Raw genomic sequence first — 26,869 nt, 5'->3', positions numbered from 1 at the left:
ATGATCTCGGCTCACTGCAAGCTCCGCCTCCTGGGTTCACGCCATTCTCCTGCCTCAGCCTCCCGAGTAGCTGTGACTACAGATGCCCGCCACCACGCCTGGCTGTTTTTTGTATTTTTAGTAGACATGGGGTTTCACCATGTTGGCCAGGATGGTCTCGATCTCCTGACCTCGTGATCTACCTGCCTCGGCCTCCCAAAGTGCTGGGATTACAGGCGTGAGCCACCACGCCCAGCCCATGAGCCCAACTTTTTAGAATTGTGTCAGCTTTTTTTTTTCCTTTCTTTGGTGAGAATTGAGAAGCTTATTTTGAAATTGTTGTAAAACTTATTCTATGTGATAAGGAGCAAAGTTAGTATACACCCACTTTCACTAAGGAAGGGTTATATAAAGCATTTTATGTTACAGAGCTATATAGCAATGAAAATTTAAAAAGTCCTGTTACATGCAGTGACATAAATGAGCCTTGCACATATAATATTGAATGAAAAACATATTGTGTGAAAATATGAATAAAAAGTATGTACTTTTAAATTTCATTCACATAACCTTGAAAAACTGGCAAAACTACTATAGGATATCAGACATCAGGTTCAGGGTTATATTAAGGGTGCAGGGAGAGAACAATGATTAGGTCAGAGCATGACAGAAGTTTCTGGAATTAATACTATTCTAGTTCTTCAGGAATGGTACTGCATAATGCTGCTTGATAATGGCTCTCTCTCTCTCTCTCTATATATATATATGTTAATTTCATGATAACTAGATAATTTCTAATGTGTGCATTTTTTCTGTATGTGTTATACTTCAATTAAGAGCTCCATTATCTTGAAGTCTTCATTCATAAGTGAAAGTATAAATACCATTTAAGATGCAGTAAACATGACTATATGTCTCTATTTATCATCTATTTACACACATACTCAAAATGTATAGAGAAAAATATATACACAAAATTGTTTAAGAGTCAGCAGCTAAGGTGTGCTGATGATGATAGATAGATAGATAGATAGATAGATAGATAGATAGATAGATAGATAGACTGCAAAGCCAGTGGAAGTGTGTTCTTCATGGGCTAAGTTCTGTGACTCTCTTTGTCCTTGATTTAGCACTCTTCCCTGCCAGGCTCCATAACCCAGGAACTGCAAGGCAAAGTTAGCAGTGAGAAAGGACTCACTTGCAACCCGAAGCCAGTGAATTTGAATGGCTCCACAGGTCATCAAATCATTAGGTCTTGGAGATGACAATCAGAAATATCTTTTATCTACATTGCATAATCAGAAACAAGACAAAAGTTTAATGAATACCAACCAGCAGGATCAGCCCCTCTAACTTCTTGGTCTCCATCACACCAGTTTTAAGTATGGGGCATGAAACCTGTAGTACTAGCATTTCTGTTCATTAACCTTTGTTGTTACCGTTGTTACTGTGTTTATTTCAGGAAATTTGGTGTTCACTCATAGACTTGAGTGTCATGTCAGGGGTTTGAGTCAAGGTTTTGATTTCAGGAAGAGCGTTGATTTTACAGAGAAGAGAAGACACTTACAGAAAGTTGAAGTGAAAGAACCTGTTAAGGAAATAGTTTCACTTATCTCAAGATAAAGTCACAAAATTTTCGATAAAATTTACACCTGAATTACTCAGGAGATGAAGGCATATCTTATCTGAAACAGGTATTCCAGGTCCCTCCTGCTTTTTACATGAAGCTACAAGGTAAAAAGGAACAAAAATGGACACTGATTTATTCATGAATGAAGAGGCTCTGACTTCTCATCCTCATGCTTAACAACAAAGGAAAACACTGACAGACGTGGTAGTAATTCAATAGGTATCCAAAAGTAGGAGAATTGCGTGAAGCCTCTATTTCATCTCATCCTTTCCTGGTTGTCGTAACCGAAGGCAAAGAATCCAAACCTACCATTGGCATATTTAGTGCACATTGATGGAATCTTAACATCCATACACTGACTTTTTATCAAGTTAAGTGCTATCTTAATATCTAATTGTAGGCTACTGGCTTTATTTATGTTGTTTCTAACTGATAAAAAAAATCTTCAACCACTATGGAAATTAAAATGTCAGAAACAGCTATTAGAGGTAGTAATAATATATAGTCACATTTGATGCTCTCACTTAAGAGAGATTACTTATGAAGTGTATAAATTCTAAATCTCAACATACGTGAGAATAGCAGTAGCATGAATTATCTAATGCTCTTGTAATTAAGGGGATAAGCATTTTCAAGAAGATTATTACAGGCATACCTCAGAGACATAGCACATTTCCTTCCAGACCACTGAAATAAAGTGAATGTCACAATAAATCGAGTCACACAATTTTTTTGTTTCCAATTGCCTATAATATTCAGGTTCACAGGATACTGTAGTCTAGTAAGTATGCAATAGCATTATATCTAAAATGTACATAATTTAAAAATACTTTATTTCTAAAAATGTCAGCCATCATCTCCACCTTCAGCGAGTTGTTATTTTTTGTTGGTGGAGGGTCTTGCTTTGATATTGGTGGCTGCTTACTGATGGGGTGGTAGTTATTGACAGTTCAGATGGCTTTGGCAGTTTCTTCAAATAAGACAACAATGAAGTTTGCCACATTGATTGGCTCCTCTTTTCATGAAAAATTCCTCTGTAGCATGCAATGCTGTTTGACAGCATTTCACTCACAGTAGAACTTATTTCAGAATTGGAGTCAATCCTCTCTAACCTTGCCATTGCCTTATCAATTGAGTTTATGTAATATTCTAAATCCTTTGTTGACATTTCAACAATGTTCATAGCATCTTCACCAGGAGTATATTCTTCTAAAGAGAACAGCTTCTTTGCTCAACCATAAGAAGAAATTCCTTATTCATTCAGGTTTTATCATGATATTACAGCAATTCAGCCACATTTTAATCCCCACTTCTATTAATAATTCTAATTCTCTTGTTATTTCCACCACATCTGCAGTTACTGACTTCACTGAAGTCTTGAATCCCTCAAAGTCATTCATCACGGTTGGACTCACCTTCTTCCAAATTCTTGCTGATGTTGGTATATTTGCCCCCTCCCATGAGTCAAAAAATGTTCTTAATGGCATCTAGAATGGTGCATTCTTTCTGGAAGTTTTCCAATTTGCTTTGCTCAGATTGATCAGAAGAGTCATCACTATTTACGGCAGCTATAGTCTTATAAAATGTGTTTTTAAAATAATAAGACTTGAAAGTCAAAATTAGTCCTTGATCCATGGGTTGTTAAAACTGTTGTTGTTTTAGAAAGGCATGTAAACACGTTAATATCCTTGTACCTCTCCATCAGAGCTCTTGGGTTGCCAAGTGTATTGTCAACGAGTAGTAGTTTATCAAAAGAAATCTTTGCTTTTGAGTAGGAAGTCTCAATTATAAGCTTAAAATATTCACAAACCATGGTGTAAAGGGATGATCAGTCATCTAGTCTTTGTTTTTCCATTAATAGAGCACAGATAGAATAGATATAGTATTATTCTTGAGGGCCCTAGGATTTTTGGAGTGGTAAATAAGCATTGGCTTCAATTTAAAGCCACCAGCTGTATTAGCCCCTAACAAGACAGTTAGCCTGTCCTTTGAAGCTTTGAAGCCAGGCATTGACGTCTCCTTTCTAGCTATGAAAGGTCTACATGTCCCCTTCTTCCAACAGCATGCTGTTTTGTCTGTATTGAAAATCTGTTTAGTGTGGCCATTTTCATCAAATATCTTATCTAGATATTCTGGTTAACTTGCTGCACTTCTCCACTAGCACTTGCTGCTTCACTTTGCACTTTTTTGCTTCTTTCCTTAAACCTTGTGAACTCATGAACTTCTGCTAGCTTCAAACTTTTCTTCTGCAGCCTCCTCACCTCTCTCAGCCTTCATAGAATTGAAGAGAGTTACAGTCTTGCCATGGATTACGCTTTGGCTTAAGAGAATGTTGTATCTGGTTAAATATTCTATACAGAGCAGTGAAACATTCTCATATCAGCAATCACACTGTTTTGCATTCTTAGCATTTGTGTGCTCACTAAAGTAGCACTTTTAATTTCCCTCAAAAACTTTTTCTTTGCACTCTCACATTGGCCGTTTGGCACAAGAGGCCTAACTTCTGGCCTATTTTGGCTTTCAACAGTTCCTTCCTCACTAAGCTTAATAATTTCTCTCTTTGTATTTAAAGTGAATCCCAGTACTGAGTATGTACCCAAAGTATTATAGATCATTCTACTATAAAGACACATGCACATGTATGTTCATTGTGGTACTATTACAACGGCAAAGACCTAGAAGCAACCCAAATTTCCATCAATAAGAGACTGAATAAAGAAAATGCGGCACATATACACCATGGAATACTAAGTGGCCATAAAAAAGGATGAGTTTATGTCATTTGCAGGGACATGGATGAAGCTGGAAACCATCATTCTCAGCAAACTATCACAAGAACAGAAAACCAAACACCGCATGTTCTCATTCATAAGTGGAAGTTGAACAATGAGAACACATGGACACAGGGAGGGGAACATCACACACTGGGGCCTGTCGAGGGGTTGGGGGCTAGTGGAGGGATGACATTAGGAGAAATATCTAATGTAGTCATGGGTTGATGGGTGCAGCAAACCACCATGACACATGTATACCTATGTAACAAAACTGCACGTTCTGCGCAAGTACCCCAGAACTTAAAGTATAATTAAAAAAAAAAAAGAAAAGAAAAAATAATAAAGTGAATTTAACATGTGAACTGTTTACTTGAGCACCTAGAGGCTATTACAGGGTTATTATTGGCCTTGTTTCAATATTGTGGTATTTAAAGGAATAGGGAGATTTGAGAAAGGGAACACAAACAGGAGGAGGCTCGTTCATGGAGCAGTCAGAACACACAGCATTTCTTAAGTTCTCTGTCTTATTTGGGCATGGTTCCCAGGACTCCCAAGAAATTACAATAGTGACACTAAAGATCCCTGATCACAGGCCACCATAACAGATAGAATAATAATTTAAAAAGTGTGTCATATTATGAGAATTACCAAAATATGACACAAAGACATGATGTGAGCATATAGTGTTGGCAAAATGATGCCAAGAGATTTGCTTGATGCAGGATTACCATAGACCTTCAATTTGCAAAAATAATTAAAAATTAAAAAATTAAAAAAGCATTCTATGATAAGTGTAGTAAAGTGCAATAAAATGAAGTATGCTTGCATTATTTTTAAATATTGGATTTTAAAAATAGTATGTATAAGAACCGAATCACACAGGTAAATTCGAAATATATTAATGGTAGAGCCTTAAACTCATCCAGTGTTTGGCAAGGGTCAGGTATTTAGCCTATTAATTTTCAAAAATAAAATTAAAGCAATCTTTATATGTGTTGTTATTTACTTTGCTAGTGTTATAAGATTGATAATTAAGTTAATTGTACCTTAACATTTAGCTGATGAAAACTAGTATAACATGTTTCACAGTAACGCATTTTCCCACTTAAAGTCTTGAAACTATCTTTTTTGGGGGGTGGTGGTCTCACCCTGTCACCCAGGCTGGAATGCAGTGGTGATCATATCTCATTATATCCATGAACTCCTGGACTCAAGTGTTCCACCTGCATCAGCCTCCCGAGTAGCTGGGACTAGAGGCATGAGTTACCACACCCAGGAATATTTTTAGTTTTATAAGGGCAGGGTCTTGCTATGTGGCCCAGGCTAATCTTGAAGTCTTGGCCTCCAACAATTCTCCCACCTCAAACAATTCTCCCACCTTGGCCTTCAAAAGTCCTGGGATTGCAGGCATGAGCCACTAAGCCTATCCTTGAAATGATCTTTGATTCCCATTAGAACTCACTCCTGAATAATACTTTATTGAAAAATCAGATTCTTTTGGATTTAAAATCTATTTCATTCTTAATGGAGTCACTATAGTTCAAAGCCTCTGATAATTATTAGAAAAAATCCTAATTTCTTTCTTTTTAAATAGTTCTTCTTTTATCTGTGTAATTAGGTCACTCCACAAATAATAACTGAAATTTATTGGGAATTTATTGTATTCCAGAAATTAAAATGTTTATTGCAAACATTATTTACTCCACAATTACTTCAGAGTTGGATCTAAAATTACTCTTACTTTGTAATATTATTAACGTTGGCTTTAGAGAGGTTAAGAGATTAAGTATGCTTGAATCTAGGCCATTTGGCTTCAAAGAGCATAATCTTAATTCATGCTTTGCCTCTCCTTCTCCTCCTTCCTGCACAAGGTCCAATGGCTCACTACTGACTCCTTTCTGTTTCAATATTTATTTCATACAATTTAAAATAGATATAAAAATAGGACAATATAATAAACCCCCATATATCTATTACCAGCTGAAAACATTATCAACTCACGGCCAATCTGATTTCATATATTGCTCCACCCACTTATCTTCGTGTATGTTATTCTGAAGGAAATACTACATATTCCATTTCATCTGAAAATTATTCTGCATATCTTATGACACTACATACAATAAATTCTTTTTTAACAATACCACCAAACTGTTAGGACAACAATTTCTTATATCAGAAGTTATAGAGTTAAGTTTTTTATTGTATTAGGATCCAAATAATGTCCTTAAATTGTAGTGGTTGATCTTGGTCTTCCCTCTTTCACTTGCAGATTCTCCTTATATAGCTTCTTTCTCTTATTTTCTCTCTCTCCTCTAATTTTTGTTAGTTATTTTTCAAATAATTTTTCAAACACGTTTTTAATTTTTTTTCAAATATATTCTCTCTCATTTTCTCCACTCTGGTGACTACAATTACATGTATGTTAGATAACCTGAAGTAGTCCCATTGCTAGCTGACGCCCTTCTAGTTTTTTTTTTTTTTTTTTTTTTTTAGACAGAGTCTAGCTGTCACACAGGCTGGAGTGCAGTGGCACCATCTTGGCTCACTGCAGGCTCTGCCTCCCGGGTTCACGCCATTCTCCTGCCTCAGCCTCCAGAGTAGCTGGGACCACAGGCGCCCGCCACCTCGCCTGGCTAATTTTTCGTATTTTTAGTAGAGACGGGGTTTCACCGTGTTAGTCAGGTTGGTCTCGATCTCCTGACCTCGTGATCCGCCTGCCTCGGCCTCCCAAAGTGCTGGGATTACAGGCGTGTGCCACCGCGCCCAGCCTGCCCTTCTAATTTTACTGAATTTTTGCCTTGCACTTTAGTTTGAGTTGCTGCTTTCAACATGTCTTCAAGCTCACTAATACTGATTTTGCAATGACAAATTCTTAATCCCATCATTGTATTTCTATTTCAGATTTTTTAATTTTAATTCACCTGGATTTTCTACAATTTTTATTTGTGTCTTTGTTGTATCATCCATGTTTCTACTTTCATGATATCATAATTTTAGTTTATCATAACAACTGTATTAATTCCTTGTCTGCTAATTCTAACATGTGTCAGTTGTGGATCAGTTTTAATTGGTTTATATTTCTCACTATGAATCAAATTTTTCTTCTTCTTTGGATTTTTTGTCATCTTTCATAAGTGCCAGATAATTTTGAATTTATCTTGCTGGGTGCTGGATATTTTGGTATTGCTACAATATCCTGATCACGGTTTCTCTAAAACAGTGTGTTCCTTTCAGTCTTGTTTTAAAAAACAGCTGGAACCAGAGCTGTGTTTAATTGAGGACTACTTTCCACTCTTCTGGGAAATAAGCAAAACCCTCTGAGTGCTCTACCCAAGGTCCTGTCAATCCTGAGGTTTTCTTGTCTGGCTGATGGGGACAGGCACTATTCCTGGCCCTGTGTGTCTCTGGGAATAGCTCTTCCTAATCCTTTCAGAAGGTCTTGCCATGCCATGAATTGTTTTCTTACATGCATGTACTGCTCAGGATTCTATTGAATACTCAAGTGGAATCCTCTGCAGATTTCCAGGTGATTTTAGAAATGTTCTCTTCTTCAGTATTCTGTCCTGTGAACTCTAGCTGCCTTGGTCTCTTAGGTTCCAAAGACCACGACAAAAATTGCCATAAATTTGGTGGCTTAAAATAACAGGTATTTATTTTCTCCTAGTCCTGGAATCCAGAAGTTCAAAATCAAAGTGTCCGTAGGGTTGGCTCCTTCTATAGGGTGTGAGGGGGAATCCATTCCATGCCTCCATCTTAGCTGCTTATCTCACTGCCTGTCAATCTTTGGCATTTTTTGACTTGTATCAATTGAAACTGACCCAGAACTGTCATATGCTAGAATTAGCATACAATGAATGAATACAGTTATTATGATACAACTTAAATTATGATATCATAAAATTAGAAACTTGGATGATATAATAAAGACACAGATAAAAATTATAGAAAATCCAGGTGAATGGAAATTACAAAATCTCTGTCTTTGTTTTTATGCCATCTTCTTCCCTGCGTTTCTGTGTGTTCCTTTCCATCTCTTATAAGGAGACTTTCTCTGGACCTACACTAACCTAGTAAAATGTGATCTCAATTATTACCTTACTTGTGCAGAATCCCTCTTTCCAAATATGGTTACATGCAGAGGCTCTGGGAGAACATGTGTTCTGAGGAGACTATTCAATCAACTGTGGTTTCCCTGGGACTCTTAACCCTATCTCCTGAGATCTCTGAAATCTGAGTTCCAAGGCCCTGTGCCGCAGCTTGGAAACTTTCACAAAGTAGTAAATTGGAGCTATTTCGGGGCTCACATTATTTGTTTCCTATTTCTTGGTAATCACTGTTCATCACTGTCTGATGTTCACTATCCTGAATATTTTTTTTGTGATTTTTTGGTGGAGGAGGGTAAATACATTCCCTCTACTCCATGATATGATTTGGCTGTGTCCCCACAGCCACCATGAATTTTAGCTCCCATAATTCCCACATGTCATGGGAAGAACCCTGGGGGAGGTAACCGAATCGGGGGGGTCAGGTCTTTCCAATGCTGTTCTCGTGATGGTGAATAAGTCTCATAAGTCTCATGAGATTTGATGGTTTTATAAAGGGGAGTTCTCCTGCACATGCTGTCTTGTCTGCCACCAAGTAAGATGTGACTTTGCTCCTCATTCACCTTCCACCATGATTGTGGGGCCTCCCCTGCCATGTGGAGCTGTGAATTCATTAAACCTCTTTTTCTTTATAAATTACCCCGTCTCGGGTATGTCTTTATTAGCAGCATGAAAATAGACAAATACACTTCATCTTGGCAAAAACAAACAAACAAACAAACAAAAAAAAAACAGAAGGTTTTTGTTGCTGTTTTTTAGATTTAATTTATTTTGTAATTAGCAACATGACCATGTTATTTTAAGGTACCTGAATATTGTTCTGTGACTAAGTTCAGGTGATTTTTCTTAAATTTGGCTTTTTAAAAACCACTGGATATTGAAAACTCTGGTCTATTTTAATAGGAAAAGAATCTGTATTGGGAGGGGTATTAGTAGAGATGTGAAAGAGAAAGAAGAATCAGGAAGAGGATAAAAGTAAGACAGAAAGAAATTTTGTGCCTTTAAGATGACAACAATGAGATAAATTGACAAATTGTATATGTATATGTACATATATTTTTAAACTATATTTTCCAAACAACAGCTATTTAATAGACTTACCTTCAACAATAGATGATTAAAAACAAAGTGGTACAAACTGAATTAATTCTATATTCCATATATAGTGTGTATAATATGGATACTACAGAGAGAGAGAGAGAGAGACAGAGAGAATGAGAGAGAGAGAGAAACAGACAGAAAGAGAATATGCATCCAAACCAATTTTCCCACACATAGGTGTTGTGAGATGTTTAGAAAAATAGTATTTTGTAATCTATCCCAGTTATGCTTTTCTCTTCCCAAACTGTCAAATGTGAGTTATATTCTTGTAACTTCCATATGTATGTAATTTAGCATAGATACTCCACTGCCATTCTTAATAGTGTTTACAAGGAGGTCCAGCTGTGAAGAATTCCCTTTGCTATTTTTTTCTTCAATTTTGAAAACATATTTTGGCTGTGACATTCATCAACAAAAAGTGCATTTATGCGTTGAAAAAAATATTCCTAATGTTGAATAAATGTATCTATGTCTTCTAAAACTCTCAGTTGTTTTCAGCGTATCCATCTGATCTTCAACATGCCTGACAAAAGCAAGCAATGGGGAAAGGATTCTCTAGTTAATAAACGGTGCTGGCAGAACTGGCCAGCCATATGCAGAAAATTAAAACTAGACTCTTTATCTAACACCTCATACAAAAATTAACTCAAGATTGATTAAAGACTTAAATGAAAAACCCCTAACTGTAAAAATCCTGGAAAAAAATCTAAGCAATGCCATTCAGGACACCGGCACAGGCAAAGATTTCATGACGAAAACACCAGAAGCAATTGAAACAAAAGCAAAAATTGACAAATGGGATCTAATTAAAGTAAAGTGCTTCTGCACAGCAAAAGAAACTATCATCAGAGTGAACAGGCAACCTACAGAATGGGAGAAAATGTTTGCAATCTATCCATCTGATAAAGGTTTAATATCCCAAATCTACAAGGAACTGAAATTTACAAAGAAAAACAACCCCATTAAAAAGTGGGCAAAGGACATGAACAGACACTTCTCAAAAGAAGACATTTATGCGCCCAAGAAACATATGATTAAAAAGCTCAACATCACTATCATCAGAGAAATGCAAGTCAAAACCACAATGAGATACCATCTCAGTATCAGCCAGTCTGGATGGTGATTATGAAAACATCAAGGAACAGCAGATGCTGGCAAGGTTGGGAGGAAAAAGGAACACTTTTATACTGTTCGTGGAAATGTAAATTAATTCAATCATTGTGGAAGACAGTGTAGAGATTCCTCAAAGACCTAGACCCAGAAATACCACTTGACCCAGCAATCCCAATACTGGGTATATACCCAAAGGAATAGAAATCCTTCCATTATAAAGATACATGCTTGTGTATGTTCACTGCAGCATTATTCACAATAGCAAAGACATGGAATCAACCCAAATGCCCTTCAATGATAGACTGGATAAAGAAAATGTAGTACATATACACCATGGAATACTATGCAGCCATAAAAAGGAATGAAATCATGTCCTTTGCAGGGATATGGATGAAGTCGGAGGCCATTATCCTCAATGAACTAATGCAGGATAAGAAAACCAAACATCGCATGTCCTCACTTATAAATGGGGGCTGAAAAATGAGAATCCATGGACACATGGTTTTGGGAACAATACACACTGGGGCCTGTCGGGGGTGGGGAAGGGGCAGAAAAGCACTAAGAAGAATAGTAAATGGATGCTGGGCTTAATCCCTAGGTGATGGGATGATCTGTGCAGCAAACCACCATGGCACACGTTTATCTGTGTAACAAATCTGCATATCCTGCACATGTACCCTAGAACTTACAAATGTAAGTTGATAAAATAAAATGTAAAAATGTGGTGTATACAAAAAATGATTAAAGCACCATATTCACTGGTTTCTAAGACAAAAATTATCTTCGAAAATATCAAAAGAATTAACCTATAGGTTACAATATACTTCTGCCCTAACCTGTTCTGGTAGACACAGGTTTGTTGTTTATAATGAATGTAAATTTATCATCTTACCTCCAAAATTTTGAGACATAGCATAAGCACCATTTCACTGTTCATTGATGAGAATAGTACACTTTTTATCTTAAAAGTCTCTTCCTGTGTTATTTACCCAGTATGGTCTCACTGTACCATATGCAGAAATCATCATTAAATTTATCATTATATTATTAAATCAATTTTTATGATATTCTCTGTGGTTTTGTACCCTATTGCTCAGATTATGTCATTTGATAACAGGGTCCATGTTATACTTGTGGTATGTGTCCTTACCACCTAGAAGATACATAATAAATATGTAAAATACTAAATGAACACTTAATTCAAACTCTTATTGTGATTACTTTTCAATTCAATCTGTTCACTCTGTCACATAAACTCTTGCTATGGTCACATTGCATAAGGAAATATAGGACATTGAGTCATGAAGAAATATAATTTTTAATGTTTTAGCAATACAACCACAGTTTTTATTCTTAGAGAATAGGAATCAAGCAAAGGAAATGTATCACTTTATATGTCTATTTCTGCTATTGATGCTGTAGAGAACATCTTCAGGTAGAAAAAAATACAGAAAAAAAAATTCAGATTATCGCCTGGAAATAACTTCTTAATTGTGTGTATGCATTTCTTAATGAATAAATTATAAGTTTATAAAATCTAAAGGAATATTTTAAATATCATTTTTACTTTCTGAATAAAAGTGTGTATAAAGTCCTGAGAAAACATGTTACTTCTCCAGAAATATGTCCTGTAATTCAACAATAATGTCACTCAATGTTTTTAACGTAGCAGGCTTTGTCTCTTTAATACAGAGTCAAGAACACACCTTTACTGTCTCCCACTCAGATTATTCTCTTCTTTATAGTATCAGAAATCATGAAAACACATTTCCAAGATAATGGAATTACAATTGAGGTATTAGAAATAGGGCCTGAACTTTGAGGAAAACGTGGTAATGACAGTAGAAAAAGACAATTTCTCTATTTCAGTTCATGTGTAGAAGCAAAATTTTCTGTTCTCTCCTTCAATAAAATAAAACAAAACAAAAATGACAAACACAGGCATTCCAATTTCTAAATTCATGGATGAGAACACTAACATAAAATATTTATTCCCATCTAAGTGTAAAGAACTTCAGTTGAATCTGTGAGTCAGAAAGAATGTTTGCAATAACTTAATAGGGGAGTAGAGTCTGCAAAAGAAGTGCAAAAAGAATCTCACTCATGAGGTGCAAATGTTTTTCCCCTTTATTAACTAAAGGCATTTTGACTAAAAGAGTATTGAATGATGGTTTTCTGTAAAAATATCTATACGTACATGAGCACCAATTCCACTTGGTCTTTGAACATTAAGAAATTTACCCTATTTCCTATTAGAATGCAAAGTTCCATGCAAGATTAATACACATCATAAAATTGAAGCCTTAGAATAGGATCACAGAATCTAATTATAAACCTTACTTGGTATAATTCTTATTTCAGATAAAATTATGCTTTTTAATCCAGAATGTGATGGGTGACAATTGCGTGTTAATCCTACATTGCTCTGTTCCATTGTAGAAAACCTTGAAAAGTTCAAATGACTTTTGTAATGAGAGATTTGGAACTATGGATTTTATCACAAATATGTTTAATTGCATGCAAAAGACACTGCAACATTAAATTGCACTATTTTATAATATATTTAGGTAAAACCAAAATAATATATTTTACCTAAGTAACATATATAGGTAAAAGTATTAAAAGTAATACTTTTAAGTATTTGTTTGAGATTGTATTTCTTTGGTTATGTAATCCTTTTCTTAATTCTCTGAGCTCTAACCTACACTTCTTTCTTATTCAATAACTCCTATATTAATAATACACCCACCATAGTCCAAGGATACGATTGCATTTTTTACTCCCACATATTTTTCACTGTCACTTGCTAGTTTAAGGCAGATATATCAATGACACATTAACCAAGAGGGAACAGAACTGGTCAATATTCTTCATCCAGTTGGCAATAGAAAATCCAAAGCAAAAATTGCTTCCCAGAATATGGTAAGCTATATTACGCCATTCTATACTCTTATTATAACACTGTGGCTATAAGCAGAATCTCTACAATCAGACTACCTAAAATCAGTTATCAGCTGTGCCAATTAATGGCTCGATGAATGACCTTGGGTAACTTTACTTAACCCATCTATACCATAGTTTTCTCATCACTAAAATGAGGATAACAATAGTAATCCTGCCATTATGTTGCATAAGAATTAAATATGTTAATATACTTATATATCTCAAACATTTAGAATAGTGATCTTTACGTAATAAGCTCCCAAAACGTCTTAGCTATTACTGGCTTGCCTTTGCTCTGGGCCACCCCTGCTTTATGCATTATCCTACCTTGCACATTGTCAGTATCTTAATTGCTCAAGATCTGGGGACATGGTTCTTTTATGTTTCTCTTTCCAATATCTAGACTTAACCAGATAACAGACACTTAGCAAATACACACTACAGACAAAACTAAATTTTATCTATCAACCTACAGTCACCTCTTCATGAAGCTACCTCATCCTATCAAGAAGATTTTATGACACTTCCTTTGTGCCTACCTTATTTTTCACATGCCTCTCTCATACTACTTTAAACATTTTATTATATATATTTTGTTTATTTATCTGTATATTAACTTTCTATTTCTATGTAGCAAATTATTACACATTTAGGGGCTTAGACCTCTACAAATTTATCGGTTTCCAGCTTATGTGTGTCAGGAGTCCAGTTATATTAATAGATTAATTGAGTCCTATTCAGCATCCCACAGTGCTGAAATCAAGGTGTTAACTGTGGCTACCATCCCATCTAAGGCTTAGTGTCTTCTTCCAGCTCATAGGTTTTTGGCAGAATGTATTTCCATGCCATTACATGGCTGAGGTCCCATTTTCTTGCTGGTTCTTGGTCAAAGACTTCTCAGTTTTTAGAGTTAAGCCTCAGGTCCTTGTCTCCTGACCTCCTCCTCTCACAACATGGCAGTTTGTTTCTTAAAGACCAGCAGAAAAGTGTTTGCTGCTGCTGCTTGTCTTCTTTAAGGGCTCAAATAATTAGGTCAGGCCCACCCATGATGAACTCCCCTTTGATTAACTCATAGTTCATTAAAGGACTTTATCATAGTTATGGGGGTGATTTCCCATTATATTCACAGGTCCAGCCTACATCAAGAGAGAGGATTATACAGGGTGTAGAATCATATATATTTTAAAATTCTGTCTACAACAATTAGTTAGCACCCTGTGAATTAATGAAAAATAGGGGCATGTTCAAGTTCAGTCTTTCTCTGCATCACCATCACCTTGTAAAAGATCCAGTCATTATTTGTTGAACAAAAAGAAAAAGAGAATAATTGAATGAATGACTATAAACCATACAGTAATGTGTGGATGCTAAAGATAACCATAAGATAGCATCTGGGTTGTGTGTGGTCAACATACATTGAAACATCTAATTTTGCCAAAATTTTAGACTTTAAGGTACTGGGAAAGGTAATCATTTTGAAATCACCAATCACTTCTTGATGATTTCAAGTGACTTGTCAGTACCCACAAAATGAAAGCTAGTCAATATTTGTATGGCTTCTCTAAGTCAGTGTAATTTTTCAAACCCAGCCTCAACCTGCTATTGCTGTCTGAAAACCCATTTGGGTCTGAACTCACAATCTTTTTGATTGGGTATAGATCCCAGGATGCTCCACTAGTTGAATGATGTTTAGTTTAATTGGTTCAGAACGACTAGAGTATGAGAACTAGACATCTATAGATTTTGATAGGTTTACAGAAATAAATATTTATTTAAACTGTTTCTCAGTGGATGTCCAATTGGAGCACAAATGAATGCAACTTTGTTGATATTTTATAGGATGGAAGGACAAATTGGATCACACACATGATGTGAACTTCTAATGTGTACAGGGAGTATAGGGCAAGTGACTGGAATGAAACCTAATAGTTTTTTTAATTTTTTAATTTTTTTTGAGACAGAGTTTCCCTCTGTTGCTCAGGCTAGAGTGCAGTGGCGTGATCTTGACTCACTGCAAGCTCCGCCTCCCGGGTTCACGCCATTCTCCTGCCTCAGCCTCCCGAGTAACTGGGACTACAGGTGCCCACCACCACGCTTGGCTAACTTCTTGTATTTTAGTAGAGACGGGGTTTCACCATGTTGCCCAGGCTGGTGGTGAACTCCTGAGCTCAGGCAATCCACCCTCCTCGGCCTCCCAGAGTGCTGGGATTACAGGCATGAGCCACCGTGCCTGGCCTTTTTTGTCTTTTTGGTAGAGACGGGGTTTCACCATGTTAGCCAGGATGGTCTCGAACTCCTGAGCTCAGGCAATCCACCCTCCTCAGCCTCCCAGAGTGCTGGCATTACAGGTGTGAGCCACCATGCCTGGCCTTTTTTGTATTTTTGGTAGAGACGGGGTTTCACCATGTTAGCCAGGATGGTCTCGATCTCCTGACCTTGTGATCCACCCAGCTTGGCCTCCCAAAGTGCTGGGATTACAGGCACGAGCAACTGCGCCCGGCCAAAACCTAATAGTTTTAATGTTGCCTTAATTCAAAACAGTTGTTTTAAATGTTTCATTTCAAAATAGCCGGAATAGCATTTATACACAAGGAAGATGGGATATTTTAACTTCTCATTGTTCTAACGTTACTCAGGAGAGTTCAGCAAAATGAGAACACCCTTTTTAGTTTGCCCTCCTTCTCTCTGAGATATTTCTTTTGATCTAATTAATGGGTCATGGTCACTATTATTGTTTTATATTTTGAGGAACATTCTACATCTAAATAAAAGTGACAGAGACCAAACTAATTGAGAACAACGTTAAGAGAGGGAAAAAAAACCACAACAGTACTGTAACACAAATAAAAGAAAGGGCAATAGTTCTTGAAAGTGGTTTTTATTCCAGCTTTTACATAATTTTTCTGTATAATTGGCAATTAACCTTTATTACCCCTTAAGCCCTTTACTTTCACACTTTTTCCTTTCTGAATGAGGTAGACTGATTTTTAAAAAATGCCTCCATTTTCAGATCTTTAAATTTTGCCCAGTGAGAATAATTAGCATTTCCTCTGAAGAATATGCATTAGGGGTTCATTCATGCTAATTTGTATCCAGGAGAAGCCACTGCAGTAAAAATCAATTTACTAGGAGGGTATAGGTTGTATTGTGCTTTAAGCTCTTTCTCAGAAAGAATTTAAGGAGGGACAGCTATGAGGCTGCTGCAGTAATTTCTAGAATTGTGAATATTTAAAAAGTTCTAGATGCCTCATCTTCTTATCCATTTTTAGTTATTCAAAAATGTTTTCTGTCAGTAAACTCAAAACTACTGAACAACAAAAAGTACATCAAAGTTTCTTTACATGCTTGTAACATTGTTTTATTTCTTAGGCCTTCCCTTGGAACCTTAGTCAGTCTGATTTAGAATAGATTTTTAAATAAGCTCAGGAGCTTGAAGGAGTAAGTTTTGGTTATTGCAATAATGAATACACAGGGTTAATCCAATTTCCAAGTGATTCTTGAAATGATTACTTAATCTGTATTTTTAAACTGCTTGGACAAACAGAAATACGATGGTTTGACATGAATGGTAACTCAGAGACCTCTTACTCATAATAACCTTGTGTTTGGTCTTTTTCTCCCCTTCTCTCTATTCTAGGATTTTTCATTACCAAAGCACTTTTGAACATGGACTGCATATTAGAATTACATTTTTACTATTTTTTTTATAATGCCCATGACTGGTCCTCATATCATATGAGTTGAATAAAAAATTCTGGAGATAAGATCCAGGTACTAGTAATTTTTTTAAAAAATGAAAAAAAAAATGTCCTGGAGGCTTCTAACTAAGAGCGGGTTTTATAGTCATTAAAATAAGGAACACAATTCTGATGTGAGTGCACACATAATTGAAATTCACCTTGTAATATGTATGTCCACTTTTAAGTAATACTTTAATCAAAAATAGTTATAAATTTAATAAAATACATCAACTCAGTGAATCTGGAAGACACTGGGAGAAAAAGACAAGATAAAGAGGATTTGTATGTTTGCAACCATTAAGAGTGAAACAAATCAAGAACAAAGTTGGGCTCAGCTCCTGAGCTATAAGAAACCTATTCAGTTTTATCCAAAAACTGTGACCAAATTCACTGAAAAACACTGGATTCTAGAAAAAGTAGACATAGATAAGTACATGAGAAATATACCACTGAAGGACATGGAGTATTTCCAAGCAGTTGGTTTTTAGAAAATCGTATCCCAGATCTCAGCTTCTAGGTGTACTCTCTCCTAAAACGTGTCTTCCAGAGAGTGTCATTGGCACTTCACTGCTTCTCCCTTCTCACCTCTTCTCTCATTTTATAAAGGGCAGTCATTTTCTCACTCACAGTGCATTGACTTAAAGTGTAAAATACTGAATGCCAAAAAAGGAAAAAAAAAAGTGCTGTTGAAGAATGCAGTGCTCATGAGTGAGATTCCCTGAAAGCAAAGCAAGGAGAGATTCCATAAGAAATAGTAAATTGTCTTACACAATGAACATATTTATGGCAAGATTATGGCTAGTTTTCTCTCTTCTGTCTATCTCTCTATGCTTCACATTTTTATTTTAAATATAAGATGATTGTCAAATAGAATTATATTAACTCTTTAGTTTAATTAAATCCCATTTGTCAATTTTGGCTTTTGTTGCTATTGCTTTTGGTGTTTTAGACATGAAGTCCTTGCCCATGCCTATGTCCTGAATGGTATTACCTAGATTTTCTTCTAGGGTTTTTATGGTTTTAGGTCTAACATGTAAGTCTTTAATCCATCTTGAATTAATTTTTCTATAAAGTGTAAGGAAGGGATCCAGTTTCAGCTTTCTACATATGGCTAGCCAGCACCATTTATTAAAAAGGGAATCCTTTTCCCCCTGCTAGTTTTTGTCAGGTTTGTCAAAGATCAGATAGCTGTAGATATGCGGCATTATTTCTGAGGGCTATGTTCTGTTCCACTGATCTATGTCTCTGTTTTGGTACCAGTACCATGCTGTTTTGGTTACTGTAGCCTTGTAGTATAGTTTGAAGTCAGGTAGCATAATGCCTCCAGCTTTGTTCTTTTGGCTTAGGATTGACTTGGTGATGCGGGCTCTTTTTTGGTTCCATATGAACTTTAAAGTAGTTTTTTCCAATTCTGTGAAGAAAGTCATTGGTAGCTTGATGGGGATGGCATTGAATCTATAAGTTACCTTGGGGAGTACGGCCATTTTCACGATATTGATTCTTCCAACCCATGAGCATGGAATGTTTTTCCATTTATTTGTATCCTCTTTTATTTCATCGAGCAGTGGTTTGTAGTTCTCCTTGAAGAGGTCCTTCACATCCCTTGTAAGTTGGATTCCTAGGTATTTTATTCGCTTTGAAGCAATTGTGAATGGGAGTTCACTCATGATTTGGCTCTCTGTTTATCTGTTATTGGTGTACAAGAATGCTTGTGATTTTTGTACATTGATTTTGTATCCTGAGACTTTGCTGAAGTTGCTTATCAGCTTAAGGAGATTTTGGGCTGAGACAATGGGGTTTTCTAGATATATTAAACTAAAGAGCTTCTGCACAGCAAATGAAACTACCATCAGAGATAACAGGCAACCTACAAAATGGGAGAAAATTTTCGCAACCTACTCATCTGACAAAGGGCTAATATCCAGAATCTACAATGAACTCAAACAAATTTACAAGAAAAAAACAAACAACCCCATCAAAAAGTGGGCGAAGGACATGAACAGACAGTTCTCAAAAGAAGACATTTATGCAGCCAAAAGACACATGAAAAAGTGCTCATCATCACTGGCCATCAGAGAAATGCAAATCAAAACCACAATGAGATACCGTCTCACACCAGTTAGAATGGCGATCATTAAAAAGTTAGGAAACAACAGGTGCTGGAGAGGATGTGGAGAAATAGGAACACTTTTACACTGTTGGTGGGACTGTAAACTAGTTCAACCATTGTGGAAGTCAGTGTGGCGATTCCTCAGGGATCTCGAACTAGAAATACCATTTGACCCAGCCATCCCATTACTGGGTATATACCCAAAGGACTATAAATCATGCTTCTATAAAGACACATGCACACATATGTTTGTTGCGGCACTATTCACAATAGCAAAGACTTGGAACCAACCCAAATGTCCAACAACGATAGACTGGATTAAGAAAATGTGGCACATATACACCATGGAATACTATGCAGCCGTAAAAAATGATGAGTTCATGCCCTTTGTAGGGACATGGATGAAACTGGAAACCATCATTCTCAGTAAACTATTGCAAGGACAAAAAACCAAACACCGCATGTTCTCACTCATAGGTGGGAATTGAACAATGAGAACACATGGACACAGGAAGGGGAACATCACACTCCGGGGACTGTTGTGGGGTGGGGGTAGCAGGGAGGGACAGCATTAGGAGATATACCTAATGCTAAATGATGAGTTAATGGGTGCAGCACACCAACATGGCACATGGATACGTATGTAACAAACCTGCACATTGTGCACACGTACCCTAAAACTTAAAGTATAATAATAAAAAAAAGAATTGTATTAACTCATTTATTTGAATTGGAAAATAAAACCATAGATCTTATTTCCTACAGTAAGTCTGATGTGGCTGAATGGTTCAACAATGACGGCTGACTTGCTGTTGGAATTATGTGGTGACGGACATTCTTTGTAAATTTAATTAACTATATAAGCCCCTTTAAATTTTGATGAAGATGTATAATTGACCCTGAATGTCACAGGGGTTAGGGACACCAACCTCCATGCAAAATTGTATAACTCGTGTCTCCCTAAAACTTAACTACTAATAACCTATTGTTTACTGGAAGCCTTATGGATAATATAAGCAGTTGATGACATATTTTCTGTTATGTGCAATATGTACTGTATTCTTACAATAAAGTAAGCTAGAAAAATGAAAATGTTATTAAGACAATTACAAAAAAGAGAAAATATAATTACTACTCATTAAGTGGAGTGGATCATTGTAATGGTCTTCATCCTTGTCACCTTCACATTGAGGAGGCTGAGAAGGAGGAAGAGAAGGGGTCAATGATGACGTCTTAGGGGTGGCAGAGGTGAAAAAAAATCTGTCTCTAAGGGAACCCATGCAATTGAAACACATGTTGTTCAAAGGTTAACTGTATATTAATTACACATATATGTACAATTGATGAGAAATTACATAGTTTATTAATAATAATCTATGCCAATCTAAAAATGTACTAGGGAATGCATAGTTCTGCAAAAAATGTTTAAAAACCACTTATTTGGCTCATGCTTCCTTATGGGACTAATTGAGATGGAATTTTGTGGGTGTTAATAAAACATAAAAAGTAAATTCTGAAAGGATGAACTTTATTTAAAAATGAAAGAGATTTTTGAGCCTTTAACTAGCTGGAGAATTGTATGTAGGTTGTGGCTGACCTGACATGGACAGAGGCAGTGAAAATTAACTAAATGTTGATCAATCCATATAGGACATTTGTTCTAGTTAGTTTTATAGCTGCAAGGAAGGAAACATTGGAGCTCATTTTCCTGAATGAATGCGTTTAAGAATAAGCTTGTGTAATAGCAATTGAGGGAGAGCACTGCCTTGAGATTGTCTTCTGTCATTTCCTGCCTCCATGCATAATAAACCAACCAAAAGGGGCTATGATAGCTTGGAGGAGCTATAAAAATCCATCAATGAAGATGTCTAACTTTCACCACTGTAGCATCATCTCAGGAATTAGTTTCAAACTGCGTATCTCTATATATCTTGGGTCTGCCATAGGAATTTATCATTATATTAGACCCAAGGGCAGCTCCTCCTGCTCTAAAACATTCACGTTATTTAACTAATGGGACTGTTTAATACAGGTTTCTCAAAATGCAGCTTCCTTTGCCTGTGCCTCCCACGTATCCTCTCCTTTAGTTAATTTAGACAGTTGTTTAACCTTCTCAGCTTAGCAAATACAGTATTCAATAGGCTTAAATGAGTTTATACATGGTGTATGTCTCTTTGTTTTTACCCTCTTCCTCTCCCCTCCTCCAATAAGCAGAACCCCAGCCTCTAGCAAATTCCTATTTCTCTTCCTCTCCAATAATTTCTATTAATTTTCAGGGTGGTCTCTCCACTGTGCTTAAAATACCTGACTCCTAATTCCACTGTGTCAGTAAGACTCGGGGGCACTGTAATGCCACATCTGCTAGGTATCTCTTGCATCCATTGGACACCTCCAATTTGTTGGTCTTGGCTGTCATTTTTGCCTCGGAAGTGGCAGCCATGCCCAGCAAATGTTGGGCAGCATTAATGACCCAGTCCCAGCAGGACAACACAGAGGCTTCCACTGGTATTCTGCTTCTAGCAGGGACTGCTACCTTTTGCTCAACATTCCTGCACTGAAGATCATTAAGAGCTAGTGCTTGGAGTTTGCTCATAAGCTGGGCAATTTTTTCTCTTCTCTTTTATATTCAAACATTTAGAACTACTTCCCATCTATCTGCATAATTTTAGATAAGCAATACTTTGCTTGTGTTTACTTTCTTCTCCTTTCCATGGACTGTGGAGCTGAGCCAAGATACAAATTTGACCAACAAACACCAAGCGTTATTCAGCATCATTTGTGCTTTCTAGTAGTTCTCAAGAATAAGTAATCTTGTTGTAGTTACCTTAGTCTTTCTTGTAAATTGCCTAACAGGTAAGGTTTGGTTGCCAGAAAACTCATAGGCACATACTTTTGAATCTCAGTGACAGACACAAATTAGGTACAGATTGAAAGCCTATGACAGTGATAAAGAATCTAGAATAATTCTGGTATATCGTGTAGGCTCCCCAAATTGACTTTCTTTCTTTACATCACCTCTCTACTGCATTTGCAAAAATATTTTAAGAAAAACACTCTCAAAATGAAGCACATATATGTCACCATTATTTCTAACATCAAACATCAAATGCAAACTGAATGTGCAACAGCAGAATGGTTAATTTTGGCAAGACAGATAACAAAATAATTGCATACTTAAAAATGATGTATAGTCATTTTTTTAATGGTAGGGAATCACATACGCTAAAATTCTAAGCAGGAAACTGAATTATAAATTTGTTATGATGTCAAATGCGTATAAAGAAAAACCTTGTTAGAAACACATTTTAATTATTAAAATGGTTTTCTCTGGGTAGGGACATTTTGTATGTCTATTGTTATTTTCTTTGTAGGTGAGAATGTTTTCCAAAAATTACAGAAAGTTGGTGTATTATTTTTATATTGGGGAATTAGTAGTTTTATTAAGCAGACACCCCTAAAGCAACCTATTTCCTGGTGTTCTCCAGAAGGAGGAATTTTTCTGATGCTAAGTACTTAAAAAGTCTTTCTTTGAGATATTCACTTTTTTGCCAGCCCTTTCCTGATGCCTGGTCTTAAGCTATCTGCAGGAAAAGTAGAGTGAATATATTATTTTAGAAGTTCTCATTCTTTTATATTTAGTTCATGCCTAATTTATGAAAGAAAGGAGCTTCTTTTCAGGCCCCTCAAAACACTTGCTTTGTCCAATAAGTTATTCTGCTGTAAGACTTGCTATTCCATTTCTCATAATTAGAGGTTTCCTTAGTTTCTACATAGCCTTTTATTATTTCTAAACAAATTTCCTTCAATGAGATGCACTATATTTTACAATCAGGGATTATTTAATTTAACCTTTTCTTTCTATGCTTATAATGACTGAAGAACATTCGAACTATCCAATAATTGCACCCACTTGGGGAAGGAAATTTCTTCTGATTTTGAAATCCGGCATCGGAATGTAATGCATTCTGTCTCTTACTCAATGAGTAATTGACAACTGTAGTTACAGAAATACATGTTTCACTAATCCTAGTCAAATAGCAAAATTAAACTTGGCTGCCAAATATGATCAAGGAAAGTTTTCCTGCCCAAGATGTAATCAAAAACTCTTTGTTAGGCTACATGGATCTCTGCCCATCCTTACTTCCCAAGTGTACGTAAGCAAGTTTCTGCATCTTTTTCTTTTGTTTTAGTTTTTCCTTTAGAAAGTTACCTATTTGGCTGCACGTGGTGGCTCATGCCTGTAATCCTAGCACTTTGGGAGGCTGAGGCGAGTGGATCACCTGAGGTCAGGAGTTCAAGACCTGTCTGGCCAACATGGTGAAACCTCGTCTCTACTAAAAATACAAAAAACTTAGCCGGATGTGGTGGTGCATGTTGGTAATCCCAGCTACTCGGGAGGCTGAAAATTGCTTGAATCCAGGAGGTGGAGGTTGCAGTGAGCCGAGATCCCGCCATTGCACTCCAAACTGGGCAACAAGAGTGAAACTCCATCTCTAAAACTGTCAATTTCTGATACTTGGAAATAAACTAATTTGCTTCTAAGAAAACCACACTGTATAAAATGATCTTAGGTTAATAACAGAGTTTTTGTAGCCAATGTTCCAAAATGTTAAAACAGATTCACAAACCAAAATTACAAATGACATCAATTTCTGAATAATACTCCATAAGAAGCAATTATCATTTTATTATCAAACTGATGAAAATACGTTAGCCTATAGGTAAGCTGTGTTCAAATGATACATGATCTCAATTTATTTTAAAATAACTTCTTATAAAATAAATTTGTATTATAAATTAAAAAAAATTTACCCATGATATTATGGGATATATACACATAGATGGCGAAATGGTTTTAATAGTGAAGCAAATGAACATATCTATCATCTTAATTGAGTTCCTTCTTCTCCCTTTTTATTTTTAGTTGACATGTAATAATTGCACATATTTATAGGATACAGAATGGATACTTCACATTATCTTAATTTAAATTATAACATATTTTTGTTGCCTTGTAGAGGTTATTAGTATAGCAGGGAATGTAGAAAGAGACTAAGTGAATTCTATCAGGTTTTAGAACTCAAGGTGCTTTTCTACATGAAGGAGTTGCCTGCGACATACTAGGTAAAAATTGCATGAGACTGCCTAGGGAGAAAGGACAGAGTCAAAATACTAATGTGGAGTACAGTATGAATGTCATTTTCTAGCCCAACTATAGGAAATAGACTTCATTCTTCATAGAAACAAAGACACTTCTGGAAGAAATTTAAGATGTCATTATTCTTTAGAATCTATTTACAACTCAGAGATTCAGCATTATTGCTTTGAGACACAGGTGAATGATACAAGCCATTGATTGCTGAAAAGGGATTCTGTTCATTTATGTATGAGTTTCAGCATCACAGTGAACATGGAAAATAATCCTGTAGCATTTAAAGGGTTGGTATTGCAGTTTGGGTGGCACTGGGAATTGAACCTCAAGACAGGAAGGCAAATAGTGTTTCCATGGAGATCAGCAATGAATTGTGTCCTCAGAAGAAAGAACATGGGCCAATGAAGTTGGCCATGAGCAAATGTAAGATAAGTCTCGACTTCTCAAAATGTTGGGTAAGGTTTCCTCCTCATGAACATTTGAAAGCTTGTGGTATTTGACATGATGACTTCATTTTTATTCTCAGATTCCTGAGGCTGATGGACATTAATTTTCTACAAATATTTGGTAAAAACTTGATCTGTTTTATCTTTACAGTCCTATAATGAATACATTATCATTCTCATGTTAATACAACTTAATTATATCTCAGGAAGATTAATACATTGCCCATTCTTATTCAGACAGCAGATGACAGAACTAAGGTATTTTAATTGTAGATTATGGATGTTTTCACTGAACATAGTGGATCATTGCTTAAAAGCTTCATCCGTTTGACAGATAAGAATGTTATGTCTTCAAATGCTAGGTTTATCTCTAGGATTAATTCAAGTCTGTCCCCCTTTTTTGCATGAATCAGCTCTTCATTCTTCCTGAAAGAAATAGCAACAATGGTTTTAAACAGGCAAATGAAACACTTACATATCTTCAAGGTCAAACCAAGCAACAAATTTAACAGAGGTAGGTAAAGAATTACAAATACAGTTTACCTCAAGCATAACACTCATGCCAGTCATTCCTGATTTCCACTGTGTCGTAGGCATACCACAAGAATATTTTCACCATTCATTTATTGGTGTATTTGCTTTTCTATCAGTATACAGTAATAGTTTGTTTATTTGCTCATCTCTTTCACTAGACTATATGCTCCTGAAGGGTAGGTACTATGTTTGTTAAGCCCACCATTGCATCAGAATCATCTCTTAGATTTTGTGACACATAGTAAAAGCTTAATACTTATCACTGATTAAATGAAGCAAAATGTCTACTTGATAATGGTGGATAAGCTTTTTGATGTGCTACTTAATTCAGTTTGCCAGTATTTTCTTGAAGATTTTTGCATCGATATTCACCAGGGATATCGGCCTGAAGTTTTCTTTTTTTGTTGTGTCTCTGCAGATTTCTATGTCAAGATGATGATGGCCTCATAGAATGAGTTAGAAAATAGTTCTCTTCTTCGATTTTTTGAAATAGTTTCAGTAGAAATAGGAACAGTTCTTCTTTGTACATCTGGAAGAATTCAGCTGTGAATCCTCTGGTCCTAGGCATTTTTTGGTTCGTAGGCTATTCATTACTGATTCGATTTTGGAATTAATTATGGTCTGTTCCAGGACTCAGTTTCTTCTTCGCTCAGTCTTGGGAGGGAGTTTGTGTCCAGGAAGGTATCCATTTCTTCTAGATTTTCTAATTCATGCGCATAGAGCTGTTCATATTCTCTGATGGCAATTTGTATTTCTGTGGGGTCAGTGGTCATTTCTAATTGTATTTGAATTTGTTGTTTCTAGTTGTGTTTATTTGGATGCTCTCTCCTTTCTTTTTTATTCATCTAGCTAGCAGTCTATTAATTTTTTTTCAAAAACACAACTCCTGAAATGTTTTATCTTTTGAATGTTCGTTTTGAATTCGAATTTCCTTCCATTAATCTCTGATTTTGGTTATTTCTTGTCTTCTACCTTGGGGTTGGTTTGCTCTGAGTTCTCCAGTTCTTTCAGTTGTGAGGTTAGGTTATTAGATTTAGATCTTTTAAATTTTTTGATGTGGGCATTTAATGCTATAAATTTTCTTCTTAACACTGTCTTAGATACGTATCTAAGATACATATCAGAGATTCTGGTATGTTGTGTTTTTGTTCTCATTAGTTTCAAATAACTTCTTGATTTCTGCCTTAATGTAATTATTTGCTGACCAGAGCAATCAGGCAAGAGAAATAAATAAAGGGCAT

The 26,869-nt window shown here is 36.0% G+C and overlaps 1 long non-coding RNA gene across 1 annotated transcript in view; it reads left to right on the top strand.

The window, feature by feature from the left end:
* Nucleotides 1-25,592, top strand: part of LOC131381429 (uncharacterized) — an 83,484-nt gene extending 57,892 nt beyond the window's left edge. Inside the window, exon 3 of the long non-coding RNA XR_009210199.1 lies at nucleotides 25,508-25,592. This is a non-coding gene — a long non-coding RNA (uncharacterized LOC131381429). The remainder of the gene's footprint in view (nucleotides 1-25,507) is intronic.
* Nucleotides 25,593-26,869: the final 1,277 nt, after the last annotated feature.

Source organism: Hylobates moloch, unplaced genomic scaffold (genome assembly GCF_009828535.3).
Source record: "Hylobates moloch isolate HMO894 unplaced genomic scaffold, HMol_V3 SCAFFOLD_16, whole genome shotgun sequence".
NCBI classification, from domain to species: domain Eukaryota; kingdom Metazoa; phylum Chordata; class Mammalia; order Primates; family Hylobatidae; genus Hylobates; species Hylobates moloch.
Note: the sequence above shows the minus strand (reverse complement) of the source record. Positions and strands in the feature narration are given on the sequence as shown.